This window comes from Protopterus annectens, chromosome 10.part0, assembly GCF_019279795.1.
Source record: "Protopterus annectens isolate FY-2018-M chromosome 10.part0, PAN1.0, whole genome shotgun sequence".
In the NCBI taxonomy this organism is placed as follows: domain Eukaryota; kingdom Metazoa; phylum Chordata; order Ceratodontiformes; family Protopteridae; genus Protopterus; species Protopterus annectens.
The window spans coordinates 558211818-558231702 of record NC_056744.1 but is presented as its reverse complement, the minus strand read 5'-3'; positions in this window follow the sequence as shown (position 1 = coordinate 558231702).

Here is a 19885-nt window from a genome sequence, read left to right as displayed (position 1 = left end):
AATTTCATCTTTATGTATATTGTTATTTTATTGCTGTATAATTAAATTGTTATTTTTTTTTGTATAACTAACTTTTGTATAATAGTATAAATTGTATAACTTCCCCTAAGAATTTTACAGTAACCACTTTTTGGCCCAAAATTTTCTCCCAGGATTGAAAATGGGTTCATTTTGGCCCAATGGACTATCCTGGTAAACCAACTGCAAATAAATAAAAAAAAAATGTCTTCATCCAAACATTTCTTTATTACTGGAATTGTTTTTTTTTCTCACTGTACACCTTAATAGCAGAAGATGGCTTCCGTAAAACATTTCTTGTTATATGGCATGCTGTCAGACCATGAGAGAGTGTGATAACTTCTTTGTTATGACACTTTTGTTTGTGTTGGTACTGTTGGACTGTTGTCATGTCATTGTTCCTGTAATTTAATGTGAGCATGCTCAGTATAATGATGTCTGAGATGTGTACAAATTACCAATGGAAAACTTGAAATCATGAAATGTCATCCGATCTGCATTGCTGTTTGTCATTTATGTATGTTGAGTGTTATTGTATTAACATTTAGCATTTACATGACTAGATAACTCGTCTATTACATGTTTATAGCTAATAAACACCTTTCTTATGGCTGCCATCTACAATAATTCTGACATGACAGTTATAAGATTCATCTGTTGTTGTGTATGCATGCTGAGGTAGAGAACACAGCAGTGTTGTTGGTTTGCATACATAAATTCCCTGTATATCCATCTTACATGCAGTAACTGAGGTCTATGCATTCATGCCATGATGTATCGTCTGTACTTGCTCATTGTTATCTGAGCTCAACATTTTGTTAATATGTATGTCACATTAACTATCGTATGCTACATGGCAGCTTTATGCCCCTCTCATATCCTTTCTTAGCATGTCTGTTTTTATTCATGAACATATGTCAGTTATTGTCTTTGAAATAATTATCATGATATCATTATGGCAGAATTTATGATAGAAATGTTTATTTGACATTTCAGCACAATTGCCTGCAGTATCTGAGTGCACTTTCCTCATTTCACATCCACCAATTACTTCTACAGTACAACCAATGTTATTTGTGTGCAATTCCCCCATCTCACGTCCCCGTCTTCAGAATGTTTTCATTGTTCTAACCTTTATTTATTTTTTATTTAATATTTCCGGGCTACAGAGTGTGTTCATATATTAAGTTTGTCTATAGGCAAGCTGTTTTGTTTACATTTTGTGCTCATATTTTCAAGCACCTTTCCATGTGAGTGAATAGCATTGCTGCTCATGAAAAGGTGCTTGCAAACATGTAGGTGAAATGAGCAGCGTGCTTATTCAAGTAGTGCTGCTGCTTATCATGTTTACATGCTTAAATCATGTAGGCTTAGCGTGACACCTACACAATTGTTAATGACTTCCAGGGTATATGATCCAGTGGTACCTGGAAGGAGCTATTCAAAAAAACTATCAATTTCTTTTTTCTGTACTTAGTGAAATAAGAGGGGGGAGTATATAACTGGGAGGGGAGGAAGACAAACCTCCATTGGTAGCATAGGGAGATGAAGGCCTACTATGTCCTAGGTGACCTGAATTCAACTAGTCACTAAGTCGCTTGTTGTACGCGGGGGTGTTTTTGTTTACCAGTCGAACAGCATGCTCATTGAACAGCCATTCATTGTACACAGAGCATTAAAACTTCCTTGCATTGAAAGACCACGCAATCATATTTGGTCAACATAAAGGAAACGGAATGTAGTACATACTTATCAGCAATGTAGGTGGAAGGAAATCTGCCCTTTTTCCACTGTAGTGCAATCTCAGAGTTGGTATATATAATTCACATAATGAAGGTCAGGTGTTCATCAAATCCTCCTCTTATGGGGGGCTGCAGCCCCCCACTCCCCAATTATATATACCAACTCTGAGATTGCACCATCATTAGACTCTGGTGGAGACAGTGTCTTAGAAGCACCACTGGGCTGGTCATACAGGAAAGCTGAGAAAGTGTCACTGCTCTGTCAGCCCAGGACAGGCACATTCTTGCGCCACACTTTATAGGCTTCCCAGCCTAATAATATGCCTGTGCTGTCAGTTCACTGAGGATAGGGAGTAATGCTTAAGCATGAATAAACCCTGAACATACACAACAGAAAGCTATTGCAGATGACCAGCCCAACTCCCTCCCCTACCTAGATGGTCAACAAGTGGTGATGGGGAGGGCTGGAAGGAAGTCCTGTCGCCTTCCCTATAGATTCACAATCCCTTTACAACCTTGCCAGTTGCCCATTTTGGGAAGGGGTACTGGACTAGGTAGATGGAGGTGCAAAGGTGTTTACTGGGTAAGTTGATGGTGGGCTGTGACCAAGGACAAAATAAAAGAAGCAAAAATAGGTAGATGGTGCACTTTGAATGTCAGAAATTTAATGAGTTACTGAGTTATTAATGGTGGAACTTTTTAAAAATGATAGATCTGGGAATTATTTTATCTTTGAGGTGGTTGCAAGAAAAGTGTATGCTATTGGTAACAAAAAGATTGGGGGAAGGGCTGATGGCTTTATTTTGACATCTGAGGATAAGATTTAGCTATTTCCAAAATTTCAGGTAGGGGTTATTATTTTATCTGTCTGTTTGTTGGGATCTATTACTAAGGAATTCCTATTACTTTTTGGCTAGTTCACAGGGATGCATGAACATGTCCTGGTCACACAGTTGCTTGATTCACTTTCCAATGGACTGAGCCTCACCTCTTTGCTTAAGGATTACTTTGAGCTTTGGTATAAGTAAGGTATTTATTTTGATAGTATAAACATGCTGAAAAGGTTGAAGCATTTTTCTTGAAGTGTTGCAAGGGGATGGTAACAAGCTGCCTGTTATTTCATAGTCTGGAGACTACAGAACAGGGGGCTAATCTAAGAATCCCCATTCATATTTTAGCTGCTGTTTGCCATGTTTATATGGACATATAGTTGTGTAGCTAATTATTTATTTAATAAAATGATTTATTTTATAAGATTTTGGAACTTGTGTTAGTTTAATGGGCTAGAGGGAGGCTACTGCAATATGGAGGTAATGCATATCTCCTAACGAACTGGATAGCAGTGGCAACTTTTTGTCATAGTCATTTTTCGATTAATGACTGATAATAGATGAATATAAGGAAAGTTGATTTAAACTCGAACATTGATATTCCTCCTGTTATTTTGCCTGGACTGGATTTTTTAATGCAATAGCAACCAGCTAATAAATAGCTTGACTTCCAGTCCATATTCTCAGCCAGATTAAAGCTGTGCTAGATAAATAGATGTACACTTGACACCTGTACTATATAGGTGACAACCAGATAAATATTAGTTTAAAAATATGAACATGCTGACTCTTGTTTGTACATATGTACTTGTCAGATGTTCAGGGCATTCAGCATTTTTGGAGACCGTGGGGTGATGGTTCTTTTAGGGTCTCAGCTACTGACGATGGTTGCATTGAGAAGGTTTAATTCATAGATGAGGAATAGTGAAGGTACCTAACAAGACAAGATATGGATGAATGGTGAATCATTTTTAGGCTACTATGCTGGTCATGGATTATGAATAATGAACACCATGTTCAAATACTAGGCCATTCAGAAGTGCAAAAGTGTACTTTTTTATCAAAGTATTTTGACACATCAGTGACTGATTTTGTAATAATGTCATTATTTCTAAGCCCATAAATTCTGAACATTCAGCTCAGCACAGGTGCAAAGATATCAACAGATCATTCTTGGTTGTGTTTGAGTCATATGTTCAGGGCATTGTCTGCAGTTATATAGGAACTATTAATGTGCAGTGAGGGTGGCGATGGCTAACAGACAATTCTGTATACAGTAAGTTCAACTTCTATCTCCAGGAGATATTCTAGTACTGGCAATGAGAGTTTTGGGGCATGTACTCTGAAAAGACTCCTTTTCAGCTCCGCAGACACTGAGGCAGTAATATGGAGCTGTGTGCAAAAGGTCCTCAGTGCTTATTGGAGTGATAGCCTTAGGAGCTAGTACTAGTACCAACTGTGAATTTATAACTTTGAGCTGATGAAGGCTTCCTTTCATCACTGATAGGGAGCTACTTGGTCCTGGCTCATAGGTACCAAAGGATAGGAAAGCAACAGGTGAGGCATTTAAACAAAATAAAGGTCCAGGTGGTTAGGGGGTTGGCAAGACAGTAGAAAATAACCTCGAGGTAATCTCAAAGTGGTTCTGGCAAACCATCTATTGACTCAGAAAATTGAGGCTCAATGAATCCTAACCTGTTGTCATCAGGTGTTAAAAAGCATGAGCATCTACCTGGGACGTTGTCAGTATGTAGAAAGAACATATTCAGGAGCTGAAGAACATGCTGGACATGCCCCACTTTGAGAAGGCAGTGTCAGATGAAATTTGTGGGTCTTCATTTGTTTCTGTAGATGAGATTAATGTGGCATCTAAAGAGTTCTGAAGTGACAAACTGTGGAGATGGATACCATCAAGGTAGAAATGATGAACACAGTTCATATTTTTGGAATGTCTTGTTGAATACACATTTTCAGTGCTGGATGGAAGAAGCAGATACATTAAGTGTGGACTGGCAAACTTCAGTGATAGTCCCCAATTTCAACAACTGGGAAAGAGTAATATATCTCATTTATAGTAAGATCATACCCATTCTCCTCCCTAAAAGTATATGACAGTGTTCAGGAAAGAAGACATTGTCTGATAGTTGAGCCTGTAATTCCTGAGGATCAATATGTATTTCATCCTTGTCTTGGAATGATACCACAGTACGAACAGATATTATTGACTTCAACAATTGGCTAAGTTTCTGGTGTCATTCTAAGGGGATCCAGTATCTTTCTGCCTGGGATGATATGATTGACAGTCCTCAATGCTTTGCCAGAGACAGCCTGCATCAGTCACTCCTGGGATTCTGGGTAATGGCTAAGGATCTTGCCACCCCTATAGTTCCTTTTTTAGGCAGTGTTCCAAAGACCAAAATTCCACCATAACAGCTACAAACAAATGCAATCTGAGGGTCATGCTGCTCAATGATAGAAGTCTAAATCTCAAGATGCACTCGCTCGAAGCTTTCCTCAAAATGGAGAATGTCGATATTTGTGCTGTAACGGAGACCTGGTTTAAAGAGGCAGAAAGCACCCTTGCATTCCCAGGCTACAACTCATTCCATACCTTTCATCCCCAGTATATGGCCAGAAGCTTCAAAGGTGGTGGTGTCTCCTTATTTTTAAAGGAGACGTACACCTCTAGACTGGTAGCCCAGCATAATGCATCTGCGATACTTCAGGTACAACTAACACTGGGTAAGACAATATAGGTGATACAAGTCATAGCCTACTACAGAATCCCGAACATGTTCCTAGACTCTGACCCCAAGTTCCTCAGACCCTGGAGTCTATCAAGGTCCAACCCAATACTATCATACTGAGTGATTTCAACTACCCTTCTATCAACTAGGAAAACTATTCAAGTACCAATGTACAGGCCCAACACTTTCTGGAATTTATCAGTTCCAATGCCCTGGGCCAGCTCATTCTGACCCCCACTAGAGGAAGCAACATCCTTGACCTGGTTATCACCAACATTGGAGACCATTGCCCCCCACCTATAGTCAATTCCTCCCTGGTTAAATCTGGCCACAAACTGATAACCATGGAAATCTCTATCTCATCTACAACTTCTGCTAAGGTGACTACCCTGAAAAACTTCTCTAAAGCCGACTTTGGGCTCCTAAAAACAGAAGTGGTTAACCTCTTGGCACTCGTGCCAATAGAAAATAGCTGCACGACTGCAGAATCATATACCAATGCACTGTACGAGTACGTACACAAATGTAAGGACCTTGCCATACCAAATAGAACTAAGATGCTCTTCTCCCAAAAAAGGAAGCCAATCTGGTAGTCCCCAGCCATCAATAAACTCTACAATGTGAGGAAGAAACTGTTGCAGAAAAAGATAAAGTCATAAGACTGGAAAACTTCCTTTATCAAATCCTCTAAAGCCAGCTATGAAGGTAGAATTGCGGCTGACACCAAAATCAACTGCAAAGCCTTATATAGCTATATCAAAAACCTCCAAGGTAATACCCAGATTTGCTCTGAGTTATTGCACAATGGCACCTCCTATACTGAACCTGCAGATATAGCCAACATACTGGCTGACAGATTCAGTGCCAACTTTACCCCTCCTCCCAGGGCCCTATCACAATACCAGAAGAAAGCCTGGTACCCACCATTTCTGTGGCACAGGTAAAAGTGGCATTGTCCAAAGCCAAGAATACAGCATCTATGGGACCTGACAATATTCCTGGCTGTGTCCTACCTGAGCTACAAAATGAACTGGCACCGCATCTGTGTGTCCTGTTCAATCAGAGCCTTACCTCAGGCTATGTCCCTAATGAATGGCACACTGCTACAGTCATCCTGCTCCATAAAAGGGGAGCAACTACAGACCCTGGTAACTATCGCCCCATTAGCCTGACGTGTCTGTTATGCAAAGCTATGGAGTGCATCATCATGGACCTGCTTAATAAAGATATAGGCACTCTCCAACTCTTGACCCCACACAGTTTGGTTTTGTCAAGGGGAGATCCTGCCTGCTGAACCTGGTTGACTTCTTCAAGACAGTCACCAAGGCTGTGGATGAGGGTAAGGCAGTGCATACAGCCTATCTCGACTTGGCCAAGGCCTTTGATTCCATTCCCCACTCAGGTATCATTGATAAACTCAGCAAACTAGGCATCAACCCTAACATCACTAGGTGGGTTGCAAATTGGCTCACAGACAGGACCGACAGAGTGAAAGTTGCTGATTCCAAGTCAGACTGTCAACCAGTCATGAGTGCAGTCCCACAGGGCTCGGTCCTGGGTCCTCTCCTGTTTGTCATCTACTTTTCAGAAGTCCAGGCCAACACAGAAGGACTCTGGCTGACCAGGTTTGCTGATGACTGCAAGCTAGGAGTCATTATCAACTCCCCATGTGATGCAGACATCCTACAATTTATTTTATTTATTTTACATTTGTTGACCGGGCTAGTCTAGCTGGACATATATCCATTTTCAGTAGAGGCCCGGGGAGAAAAGCTCCAAAATACAGGCAGTAAGCAAACATTTACAATAAAAAAGACAATAGCAAGCAAATGCACATAATGATACAATGGTAAGCATGAGTAATACTAAAAGAGTAAAAGAGAAAAACAGAAACAGACTAGTCAACCCAAAATCATAATTAACAACTATAAATGAAACAGCTGGTTAAAAACAGAGATTTCAGGTAAGCAGGAAAGAAAGTAAGAGTAATAAAAAGAGCTGATTAGGAAGCCCCTAATTTGCCTAAAGTAAAGATGAAAGAGAGAATAGGTAAAATGTATAGAGGATTCAAAATAAGGAAGTAGCTGGTATCAGTAAGTGTGGCATTTAGAGGCAAGAAACAGGGGAGTGAGTGAAGTAAGAGTAAGGGGGTAGTGTTTTCAGTCAGGGTTAGCACAGGGACATAGCCAGTGGGTTTTTAGGTGCTCTTTGATATGTTTTTTAAAAAGGGATGTGGAGTCAAGGTTAGTTATTTCTTGAGGGAGTTGGTTCCAGATTTTCCTGACAGAATTTGAAAATAATGAGTCACCAGCTTTATTGTATGATTTAATCGAGGCTACTAGTAGTTTGTTAGCAGATCGGAGTGTGGCTAGGTTTTTATAGGGGGTAATTAGTTTTGTAAGGCTAGGGGTAGCATCTGGGTAGTAAAGGGACTTATGAATGATAGTTAGTTGTTGATAGAGTAAGTGGCTATTAAGTTCTAACCAATCCAGTTGTCTGAGGTTAAGACAGTGGTGAGTTCTGAAGGGTGTAGCCATAATGAATCTAGTTATACTGTTGTAGCAGGTAGAGAGTTTGGTAATGTTATTTTTTGATAAGTTAGTATATATGGCAGAGGCATAGAAAAGAGAGATCAGGTGGGTTTGGGCAATGGTTTTCTAGCTGCTGGGGTAAGAAAGGGTTTAATTCTGTTTTTTGTTAACTGATTTAATGGTGTTATCAATATGGTGATCAAAATTAAGACGGTTATCAATAGTAATACCTAATAGGCGAGTGGTCATGTCTGGGCTTATACAGGTGGCATTATTAGAGGAGATGGAGAAGAAAGGTGAGGAAGATTTGAGAGTAGGAGAAAAGAGAAGAAGTTTAGTTTTTTTGGGATTTAGAAGGAGGGAATGTTCCATAAACCAATTTTCAACTTTATGGAAAGCTGTTTGAGTTAGGGATTGGAGTGAGGAAACATTATTAGCAGAACAGATTAAAGTTGAGTCATCGGCATATTGAATGCAGATGGATGTAAGTCATTAATTTACTGGTAGTAAGGAAGATAGGTTATTCTCCCATAGAACTGCTTGTTGCCTGTGTTGGAGATAGCTAACCATTGAAGTGCTTGAGAGCTCAGACAATAGAGATTTAGTTTGTCAAGAAGTATGTTATGGTTAACCATGTCAAAGGCTTTTGACAGGTCTAGAAATATTGCAGAGGAGAGGAGATTATTGTTCTTAAGGAAAGGAGGGCAGTTGTAGTGCTGTGGGAAGGTCTAAAACCATGTTGACAATTGGCTAGAAGTCTGTTTTGTAGAAAATAGGTAAGAAATTGTTTGTGTATGCATCTTTCCATGATCTTTGATAAAGGGGAGAGTAAGGCAATAAGTTTGAGAGCTCAGTTGAGAGGGGGATGATGTGAGATATTTTCCATATGGTGGGGATTTTTCCTTCAGAGATAGTTCTATTAATAAGTATGGAAATAGGGTAGGCTATAGCTTCTGCAGCAATTTGTAGGTATTCAGATGGGAGTTGGTCAGCAGATGGAGTGCAAGGTTTAAGTTTCTTGAGAAGCTTATAGATAAGAGATGTGGCAACAGGTTGAATGTGAAAGGTGTTAGAGGAGGTATTAGAAGTATTAGATAAGGTAGGAGTAGATGTGGGTAGTGAATTAGCTAGGGTTTGAATAACTTCTGTAAAATAGTTGTTGAAGGCATCTGGGATCAGAGTGGAGTTGCTAAGATTAAAGCCAGAAGGTGTGGGAGTAGTTGTATTTCCTGGATTGAGAAGTTTGTTAATGCCTGACCAGAATCTTTGCGGGGTTTGTTGACTAGTTTGTTGTAGGTGAAGATAAAATTCCTTTTTATCTGTGAGAGTATCTTTCTTAGTGGCATTTCTTAATTGTTTAAAGAGGAGGTGATCTAAAGGACATTTAGTAGCTCTCCATTTAGCCCAAATTTTATTTCTAAGGATCATTTTGTTCTTAGTTTGTTTTGTTAGCTTTGGATCTTATCCTAGTAGTGCGAATGGGAGCATGAAAGTCAAGGATCTGTAGAAAATTGGTATTAAAGTAGGTCACAGCTTCATTAAGTTCAAGGTGGGTTAGTGGAGACCAGTTACATGCTTTTAGTTCTGTGAGGAACTGTTCAGGATTGAAGAATCTGTTTGAGATGTCTTGAGTTTATGGGTAGTTGGGACTTTTGTCTAATAATATAAGTGAGCATATGATCGCTAATATTATCAGAGAGTGTTCCTGGAGTGTAGGAGTTAGGATGGTTATTAATAAGGATCCAGTCTAGAGTTGTTTCTTTTTTATTAGGTTTATGAATTCTAGTTGGAGTGGTCATTAATTGTGAGAACCCATAGAGATTTATATGGCTAGTAGGGTGCTGGGATGAACAGGTTAACCAGTCAATGTTGACGTCACCAAGTATTATGGTTTCTTGGGGTAGTTGGTTTGAAAGTGAACTAAGTAATTCCTCAAGAATATGGGAATTCTTTCCAGGGGGAAGGTACAAACAAATTATATATATAGATTTGTTGTTGTTAATTAGCAGTTTGATGGATAGAATTTCGGCTTTGGAGTCTAGAGGTGGAAGTTCATTATAGAGAGTAACTTAAAGATTAGATTTATAGATAATGGCTATTCCTCTGCCTTTCTTCTCACATCTCATTATATTAAAGCCAGGAGGGGTGATTTCTTGGTCTTTAGTAGAGGGTTTTAGCCAAGTTTCTGTGAGACATAGGATATCAAATGAGTGTAAGTCTAGGAGGGAATGGAGGTGGTGAGTTTTATTATTTAAGCTGCTAATGTTAAGGTGAGCTATTAGAAGGGAGTTGGCTGAATTAGTACAGGATGGAGGTATTGTAGTAGACATTTTACTTGGACTTACATTAATGTTGGTATTAGGACCAGGATTGGGATGAATGTCACCATGTAGGAGGAGGTTCCTCTGTGAACAAAGTTAGGATTTAAGGATCTTGGGGATGATATATGGGTACCTTTTGTTTAAGTAGTATGAAGTATGAGATGATCTGTGGTATCTTGGTAGTAGAAAGTTAGAGGAACAGGCTATGTTACTATGATTGAGGGTTGTCTGAGAAGAGGTAGGTAAAGTTTGTTGGAGGTGAAGGTTTTGTTCATATAGAGTAATCTTTTCAAGGAAGGTGAAGTAATAAGGTATAGATAGGAAGGTTATAGTAGAGGTGAAGAGTAAGATATGTGTGAACAAAGCTTTGAGTGTTGGAGGCATGGTAATTAGTGAATAAAGGGTGGATGTAAGTAGTGTGATAGTGTAAGTCAAAGTACCAGTAGAGAGTCAATCTATGGAGAGAGGCTCAGAGGGAGGAAGGAGAATAGTGGAATAGAATTATTAAAGTGGAAGAGAATTGGTAGGGAGAGATAGGGGGAGTGTCTTGTGAGGTATAAGTGGAGGACCCCTGGGGGTGGGTGGGAATTGGGGTAGGGAGACACAAGTAAGGTGAGAACAGAGGGAGAGAGAAAATCAGTAAGGTAGAAGACCAGGGCAGGAGAAAGAGGAGCAGTAAATAAGGTTGAGATTATGCAGGGGTTAAGGGAGTAGTATAAGAGAGGAGTGAAAAAGAAGTGAAACCAGTACAGGGAGAAAAAGATAGGGTGGACTAGTCAGGGAGAAGGTGGTAACGGGGAGTAGGGAGAGGACCGTGGAGCAGACAATATAGACAGGACTCTATAGGATAGTAGAAGGGGATATATAGTGAAGGGCAGACCTGCAGGCAGAAACAATAGAGAAATGAGGTAGGGAGAGAGACTAGGTTGTCTACAGGGGAAAGAAGACAACAGACCCCTATTTGTTTAGGTTTAGGGTAACCTTGGGAGGAGAATACAGGAGTTAGGAAAAGGGGATGGGCAGATAATGGAGTAGGGAACAGTTATAAGGCTAATGTAAGAAAGGGAAGGAGCAACAGGAACACGGATATGGACTGTAGTAAGGGGTAGGAGAGCAGATAGAGGGGTTATGGTAGCTGATGGCTGCTGACAGAGTCAGGCAGTGGTGTAATACATCAACACAAAGTAATGTATTATCAAAACAATAATGCTTTTGGAGAGATCAAAAACACTGAGACATACAGAGCAGATTACTGTGGCTTTTGTCCAGGGAGGTAACCCAGGTGGATACTACCCCAGGCAGGTATTGGTGGGTGGATAAGGAAGGTCTTAGGATTCCAATAGGTCACTTCAGTCTTTCAGAATTATGAGAAAAAGCCTTAGACCAGCTGGTAAGAAAAAAAATAAAATGAAAAATAAATGAGCAGTATATAAAAACAATGACTGTAGATTAGGCAGGTGAAAATGCTCTTAAAACACTATACACATTAACACTCTAAACAGATTGTAGGTGAGACAAAATAACATAGGCTCAATCAAGCCAGAAAACAGTCAAACATTTCAGCAAACGCATCAGCGTAATCACAGTATAGTGTTAGGAAATAAAAGTTACAAGCTGCCATACAGTTAGAAATCACACCACGGCTTATAACATAAATAGTAGCTATTACAGAGAACAAGTACACATTGCAAAATAATGACCTTCCCCAAGACAAGTTCTGAGGCCTAGCATGCAGGATCCAAGATGGAGATGATGAAAGTTTCGGTGGGAAAACCAACACTCAGAGAGAACCCGCTATCCCTAAGTAAAGGACACAAGTAGCTGCGGGTGAAAAAAACGCTAATCCTGGGAGTTATAGCGAAAATAGCTGGCGCTTTGGGCAAGGTTTAAAACAAAATATAGTAACTAAGCATACAAATTAATAGAGGGACTGAATTGCTATAAAAAGCCAATATTCCCCTAAGAACAGCTCAGCGCTAGATAGGCAAGTAAAGCTATCCTTTATTGGAGTGCCGGATATATGACAATACAAAAGTTAAAAAACTAAACCTTTAAACCACTGCGAATAGCACGGCACTAAAGATTAAGCAAGGCGACATATTTGGGCAGCTGGTACAGCAAAGAGGCTTGATATAATACGCACTAACTATCAGCAGACAAGTTAACTAAGGGATATACAACACTGAGGGTTCTAACACTCTATAAGACTCCACAGTACGCACTAACTACCAGCAGACATTTTACTAAGGGATATACAACAAAGGGGGCTCTAACACTTTATAGGTCTCCACAGAGACAAGGATGGAGTTAAAATAGCATCAGGACTAAGACAGGGAGTAAAGTATACTTCACAAACCTAAGCAAGCATGGTAATGGCTGAGTAACAAATGCCTAGTCTAGTCGCATCAACAGATAGGTTTCGGCGAATTAGGCAGCAAGGAGATACATTCTAGAGTAGTGCAGCAATAAACACCGAACAAATAGTAACTTCCTACAACATAACACAACGCTAATCTAAACACTAGACTACTACAAAGAAGAAACTCAAATAACAGGACATTAGAGAGACAACATAAAACATATTATCTGAATCTACGATACACACCACTAAAAGATGGGAATTAGCCCTATTTACAATTTCCTGGCCGGAAGTGGAGAGCTAGGGGGAGGATAATTTGTTCAGGGAGAAACCAAGTGGAGAAAGAAAACTAAGCGACAGTGGGAGGTGCCAAGGAAAAGTGAGTAACACAGGCAAGCGGCGTGCCTCAGATAGAGATGGGGAAAAGTGAGTCGAGATGAGGGAAAAGTGTAGCGTAGTGTGGAATAAGCTAAGTTAAGAAGAGAGGAAGGAGTAAAGAAAACATAAACCCATTATAATGAGGGCAGAGTATAAAAAGAGTGATAGATAAGATGGTAGGAGAGATGTGAAAGTAAGAGTGGAGAGGAGTGAAATTAGCAGGTACAGAATAGAGTGAAATAGAAGGACAAAGATAAATAAAAAGAATAATAATATAGAATAGCCCAGGACACACAAGTAAGGTGAGATCAGAGGGAGACAGACAATCAGTAAGGTAGAAGACCAGGGCAGGAGACAGAGGAGCAGTAAATAAGGTTGAGATTATGCAGGGGTTAAGGGAGTAGTATAAGAGAGGAGAGAAAAAGAAGTGAAACCAGTACAGGGAGAAAAGATAGGGTGGACTAGTCAGGAGAAGGTGGTAACGGGAGTAGGGAGAGGACCGTGGAGCAGACAATATAGACAGGACTCTACAGGATAGTAGAAGGGGATATATAGTGAAGGGCAGACCTGCAGGCAGAAAAATAGAGAAATGAGGTAGGGAGAGAGACTAGGTTGTCTACAGGGGAAAGAAGACGACAGACCCCTATTTGTTTAGGTTTAGGGTAACCTTGGGAGGAGAATACAGGAGTTAGGAAAAGGGGAAGGGCAGATAATGGAGTAGGGAACAGTTATAAGGCTAATGTAAGAAAGGGAAGGAGCAACAAGAACACGGAGATGGACTGTAGTAAGGGGTAGGAGAGCAGATAGAGGTGTTATGGTTGCTGATGGCTGCTGACAGAGTCAGGCAGTGGTGTAATACATCAACACAAAGTAATGTATTATCAAAACAATAATGCTTTTGGAGAGATCAAAAACACTGAGACATACAGAGCAGATTACTGTGGCTTTTGTCCAGGGAGGTAACCCAGGTGGATACTACCCCAGGCAGGTATTGGAGGGTGGATAAGGAAGGTCTTAGGATTCCAATAGGTCACTTCAGTCTTTCAGAATGAAAAATAAATGAGCAGTATATAAAAACAATGACTGGAGATTAGGCAGGTGAAAATGCTCTTAAAACACTATACACATTAACACTCTAAACAGATTGTAGGTGAGACAAAATTAGTGTTAGGAAATAAAAGTTACAAAATCACGGGCTTATAACATAAATAGTAGCTATTACAGAGAACAAGTACACATTGCAAAATAATGACCTTCCCCAAGACAAGTTCTGAGGCCTAGCATGCAGGATCCAAGATGGAGATGATGAAAGTTTGTTTAAAACAAAATATAGTAACTAAGCATACAAATTAATAGAGGGACAAAAGCCAGTATTCCCTAAGAACAGCTCAAAACCTTTAAACCACGCACTAAAGATTATATTTGGGCAGCTAACTACCAGCAGACATTTTACTAAGGGATATACAACAAAGGGGCTCTATAGGTCTCCACAGAGACAAGGATGGAGTTAAAATAGCATCAGGACTAAGACAGGAGTCAAGCATGGTAATGGCTGAGTAACAAATGCCTAGTCTAGTGCAGCAAGGAGATACATTCTAGAGTAAACAAATAGTAACTTCCTACAACATAACACAACGCTAATCTAAACACTAGACTACTACAAAGAAGAAACTCAAATAACAGGACATTAGAGAGACAACATAAAACATTATCTGGAGAAGTGGAGAGCTAGGGAGGATAATTTGTTCAGGGAGAAACCAAGTGGAGAAAGAAAACTGTGAGTAACACAGGCAAACATTATAATGAAGGCAGAGTATAAAAGACAGAATAGAGTGAAATAGAAGGACAAAGATAAATTAAAAAGAATAATAAAGTGTACCAGGACACACAAGTAAGGTGAGATCAGAGGGAGAGAGACAATGAAGACCAGGGCAGGAGACAGAGGAGCAGTAAATAAGGTTGAGATTATGCAGGGGTTAAGGGAGTAGTATAAGAGAGGAGAGAAAAAGAAGTGAAACCAGTACAGGGAGAAAAAGATAGGGTGGACTAGTCAGGGAGAAGGTGGTAACAGAGAGTAGGGAGAGGACCATGGAGCAGACAATATAGACAGGACTCTACAGGATAGTAGAAGGGGATATATAGTGAAGGGCAGACCTGCAGGTAGAAACAATAGAGAAATGAGGTAGGGAGAGAGACTAGGTTGTCTACAGGGGAAAGAAGACGACAGACCCCTATTTGTTTAGGAGGAGAATACAGGAGTTAGGAAAAGGGTAAGGGCAGATAATGGAGTAGGGAACAGTTATAAGGCTAATGTAAGAAAGGGAAGGAGCAACAGGAACAAGGAGATGGACTGTAGTAAGGGGTAGGAGAGCAGATAGAGGGGTTATGGTTGCTGATGGCTGCTGACAGAGTCAGGCAGTGGTGTAATACATCAACACAAAGTAATGTATTATCAAAACAATAATGCTTTTGGAGAGATCAAAAACACTGAGACATACAGAGCAGATTACTGTGGCTTTTGTCCAGGGAGGTAACCCAGGTGGATACTACCCCAGGCTGGTATTGGAGGGTGAATAAGGAAGGTCTTAGGATTCCAATAGGTCACTTCAGTCTTTCAGAATTATGAGAAAAAGCCTTAGACCAGCTGGTAAGAAAAAAAATAAAATGAAAAATAAATGAGCAGTATATAAAAACAATGACTGTAGATTAGGCAGGTGAAAATGCTCTTAAATTAGGCAGGTGAAAATGCTCTTAAAACACTATACACATTAACACTCTAAACAGATTGTAGGTGAGACAAAATAACATAAAACAGTCAAACATTTCAGCAAACGTAATCACAGTATAGTGTTAGGAAATAAAAGTTACAAGCTGCCATACAGTTAGAAATCACAATTCACGGGCTTATAACATAAATAGTAGCTATTACAGAGAACAAGTACACATTGCAAAATAATGACCTTCCCCAAGACAAGTTCTGAGGCCTAGCATGCAGGATCCAAGATGGAGATGATGAAAGTTTCGGTGGGAAAACCAACACTCAGAGAGAACCCGCTATCCCTAAGTAAAGGACACAAGTAGGAGTTATAGCGAAAATAGCTGGCGCTTTGGGCAAGGTTTAAAACAAAATATAGTAACTAAGCATACAAATTAATAGAGGGACTGAATTGCTATAAAAAGCCAATATTCCCCTAAGAACAGCTCAGCGCTAGATAGGCAAGTAAAGCTATCCTTTATTGGTGTGCCGGATATATGACAATACAAAAGTTAAAAAACTAAACCTTTAAACCACTGCAAATAGCACGGCACTAAAGATTAAGCAAGGCGACATATTTGGGCAGCTGGTACAGCAAAGAGGCTTGATATACTATCAGCAGACAAGTTAACTAAGGGATATACAACACTGAGGGTTCTAACACTCTATAAGACTCCAACTAACTACCAGCAGACATTTTACTAAGGGATATTCAACAAACAGAGACAAGGATGGAGTTAAAATAGCATCAGGACTAAGACAGGGAGTAAAGTATACTTCACAAACCTAAGCAAGCATGGTAATGGCTGAGTAACAAATGCCTAGTCTAGTCGCATCAACAGATAGGTTTCGGCGAATTAGGCAGCAAGGAGATACATTCTAGAGTAGTGCAGCAATAAACACCGAACAAATAGTAACTTCCTACAACATAACACAACGCTAATCTAAACACTAGACTACTACAAAGAAGAAACTCAAATAACAGGACATTAGAGAGACAACATAAAACATATTATCTGGATCTACGATACACACCACTGCTCCGTCAGCATCCACGCGCAGAGGGGGAAAAGAAAAAGATGGCGCCTCAAGGGAATTAGCCCTATTTACAATTTCCTGGCCGGAAGTGGAGAGCTAGGGGGAGGATAATTTGTTCAGGGAGAAACCAAGTGGAGAAAGAAAACTAAGCGACAGTGGGAGGTGCCAAGGAAAAGTGAGTAACACAGGCAAGCGGCGTGCCTCAGATAGAGATGGGGAAAAGTGAGTCGAGATGAGGGAAAAGTGTAGCGTAGTGTGGAATAAGCTAAGTTAAGAAGAGAGGAAGGAGTAAAGAAAACATAAACACATTATAATGAGGGCAGAGTATAAAAAGAGCGATAGATAAGATGGTAGGGGGGGCGGCAAGAGGAGAGATGTGAAAGTAAGAGTGGAGAGGAGTGAAATTAGCAGGTACAGAATAGAGTGAAATAGAAGGACAAAGATAAATTAAAAAGAATAATAAAGTGTAATATATAATAGCCCAGGACACACAAGTAAGGTGAGATCAGAGGGAGAGAGACAATCAGTAAGGTAGAAGACCAGGGCAGGAGACAGAGGAGCAGTAAATAAGGTTGAGATTATGCAGGGGTTAAGGGAGTAGTATAAGAGAGGAGAGAAAAAGAAGTGAAACCAGTACAGGGAGAAAAAGATAGGGTGGACTAGTCAGGGAGAAGGTGGTAGAGGACCGTGGAGCAGACAATATAGACAGGACTCTACAGGATAGTAGAAGGGGGTATATAGTGAAGGGCAGACCTGCAGGCAGAAACAATAGAGAAATGAGGTAGGGAGAGAGACTAGGTTGTCTACAGGGGAAAGAAGATGACAGACCCCTATTTGTTTAGGTTTAGGGTAACCTTGGGAGGAGAATACAGGAGTTAGGAAAGGCAGATAATGGAGTAGGGAACAGTTATAAGGCTAATGTAAGAAATGGAAGGAGCAACAGGAACATGGAGATGGACTGTAGTAAGGGGTAGGAGAGCAGATAGAGGGGTTATGGTTGCTGATGGCTGCTGACAGAGTCAGGCAGTGGTGTAATACATCAACACAAAGTAATGTATTATCAAAACAATAATGCTTTTGGAGAGATCAAAAACACTGAGACATACAGAGCAGATTACTGTGGCTTTTGTCCAGGGAGGTAACCCAGGTGGATACTACCCCAGGCAGGTATTGGAGGGTGGATAAGGAAGGTCTTAGGATTCCAATAGGTCACTTCAGTCTTTCAGAATTATGAGAAAAAGCCTTAGACCAGAGAGCAGATTACTGTGGCTTTTGTCCAGGGAGGTAACCCAGGTGGATACTACCCCAGGCAGGTATTGGAGGGTGGATAAGGAAGGTCTTAGGATTCCAATAGGTCACTTCAGTCTTTCAGAATTATGAGAAAAAGCCTTAGACCAGAGAGCAGATTACTGTGGCTTTTGTCCAGGGAGGTAACCCAGGTGGATACTACCCCAGGCAGGTATTGGAGGGTGGATAAGGAAGGTCTTAGGATTCCAATAGGTCACTTCAGTCTTTCAGAATTATGAGAAAAAGCCTTAGACCAGCACTGCTCCGTCAGCATCCACACGCAGAGGGGGAAAAGAAAAGGGCCTCTCTGAAACAAATGATTTGTGTTGGAACCATGGCCTTAAGCTTAACTCAAAAAAAAATGTGTTATCATTCCCTTTGGAAAAAAAACTCAGTTCCCATGATTTATCATGTTGATGGGAGCATACTGAACACTGAAGGGGCCATAAGAGATCTGGGCACCTAGGTCGACAGCCATCTCACTTCCGACCACCACATTGCCACTGTGGTCAGGAAGTGCTTCTATGTGACACATTTTAAAACCAAAGGTTTTGAATCTAGGAAGAAAGAGGTCATCATACCTCTCTACTCATCCCTCTTTAGACCAATCATAAAGTATAATGCCCCGTTTGACATGTACCTGACCAGACACCTACAACAGCTGGAGAGGCCTCAAAAGTACCTCACAAAAAGATCCTAGGCCTTAAACACACCGTACATGGACAGACTCAAGAAACTTCAGCTGTTCTCCATTTCTTATCATTTACTTAGAGGTGATCTCTGCTTGACTTACAAAGCCATGCCTGACCCAGCCCTACTTGAAATGCTACACTTAAAGAAATCCCACTCTCCCCATGCCACACATTCCAGAGATCACAACCTCATTACCACAATTAACAGAACATGCTGGGGGGACAGGTTAATTTCACAAAGACTGCCCATACTCTGTAATAAGCTTCCCATTCATGTCAAGCAGAGCATCTTGCTGGCCCTCTTCAAGAGAAATCTTGATGAGTGGATGGGTAACAGAAAGTTTAAAATCAGGTGGTGTGGTGCCTGGGCAATCTTTTTGGGCTAGGCTTGTAAAGGTTCCAGGGCCATTAGCGTAGTACAGACTTATGAACCTATAACAATAGAATAGTTATTTGTCTTTGTATCATTGCAGAGACCTTCAAGTGTCAATGGAATTTATCAGTATGAAAAGCATGTATCTGTTAACTTAGAGAGGCATAGGTTGCTTAGCTAAACATGTCATGAGAAAAGTGTAACAAAAACATGGGGATCCCAGGGCTGATGTTGCCACATATCATCTGACATTTGTGAAGTGAGACCTGTGTCTGCATTTTATGTGTTGAATAAATTCAGAGTGGAAGCAGAAGGGTAATTTTGTGTCCTGATATTAATGATTTTGAAACACAGGATATAAAGCGAGAGCCAAGGATTAGAGAGTATCCATCTTAGGGACGGGGGGGGGGGGCATATCTTGTTGTTTACAGATGGCATAACACTGTAAGTCTCATGTAACTGTCATCTACAGAGTAACTGGGAGTACTTCACCGCAGTGTGTGAAGAGGTTGCATGAAAATGCTGACCTCCAAATTGGAAGTCATGGTCTTTCTCAGAAAATAGCTGTATTCTGCAGGTGACAGCAGGTCAGATTCTTTAACTGCATTGGTTTAAGTATTTATGGATCATATTCATTAGTGAAGGAAGAGGGAATATGAAAACTGACCAGAACACCGGTGCACAATTGCCATTACTGTAATGACTGACCTAAGCTGTGGTCTCCACTGAATACTATAGATCATTGTTCTTAGTAAAAAAAAAAAAACATATCTACATATATGTATAACAACCAGACTATTAAACTATATATGTA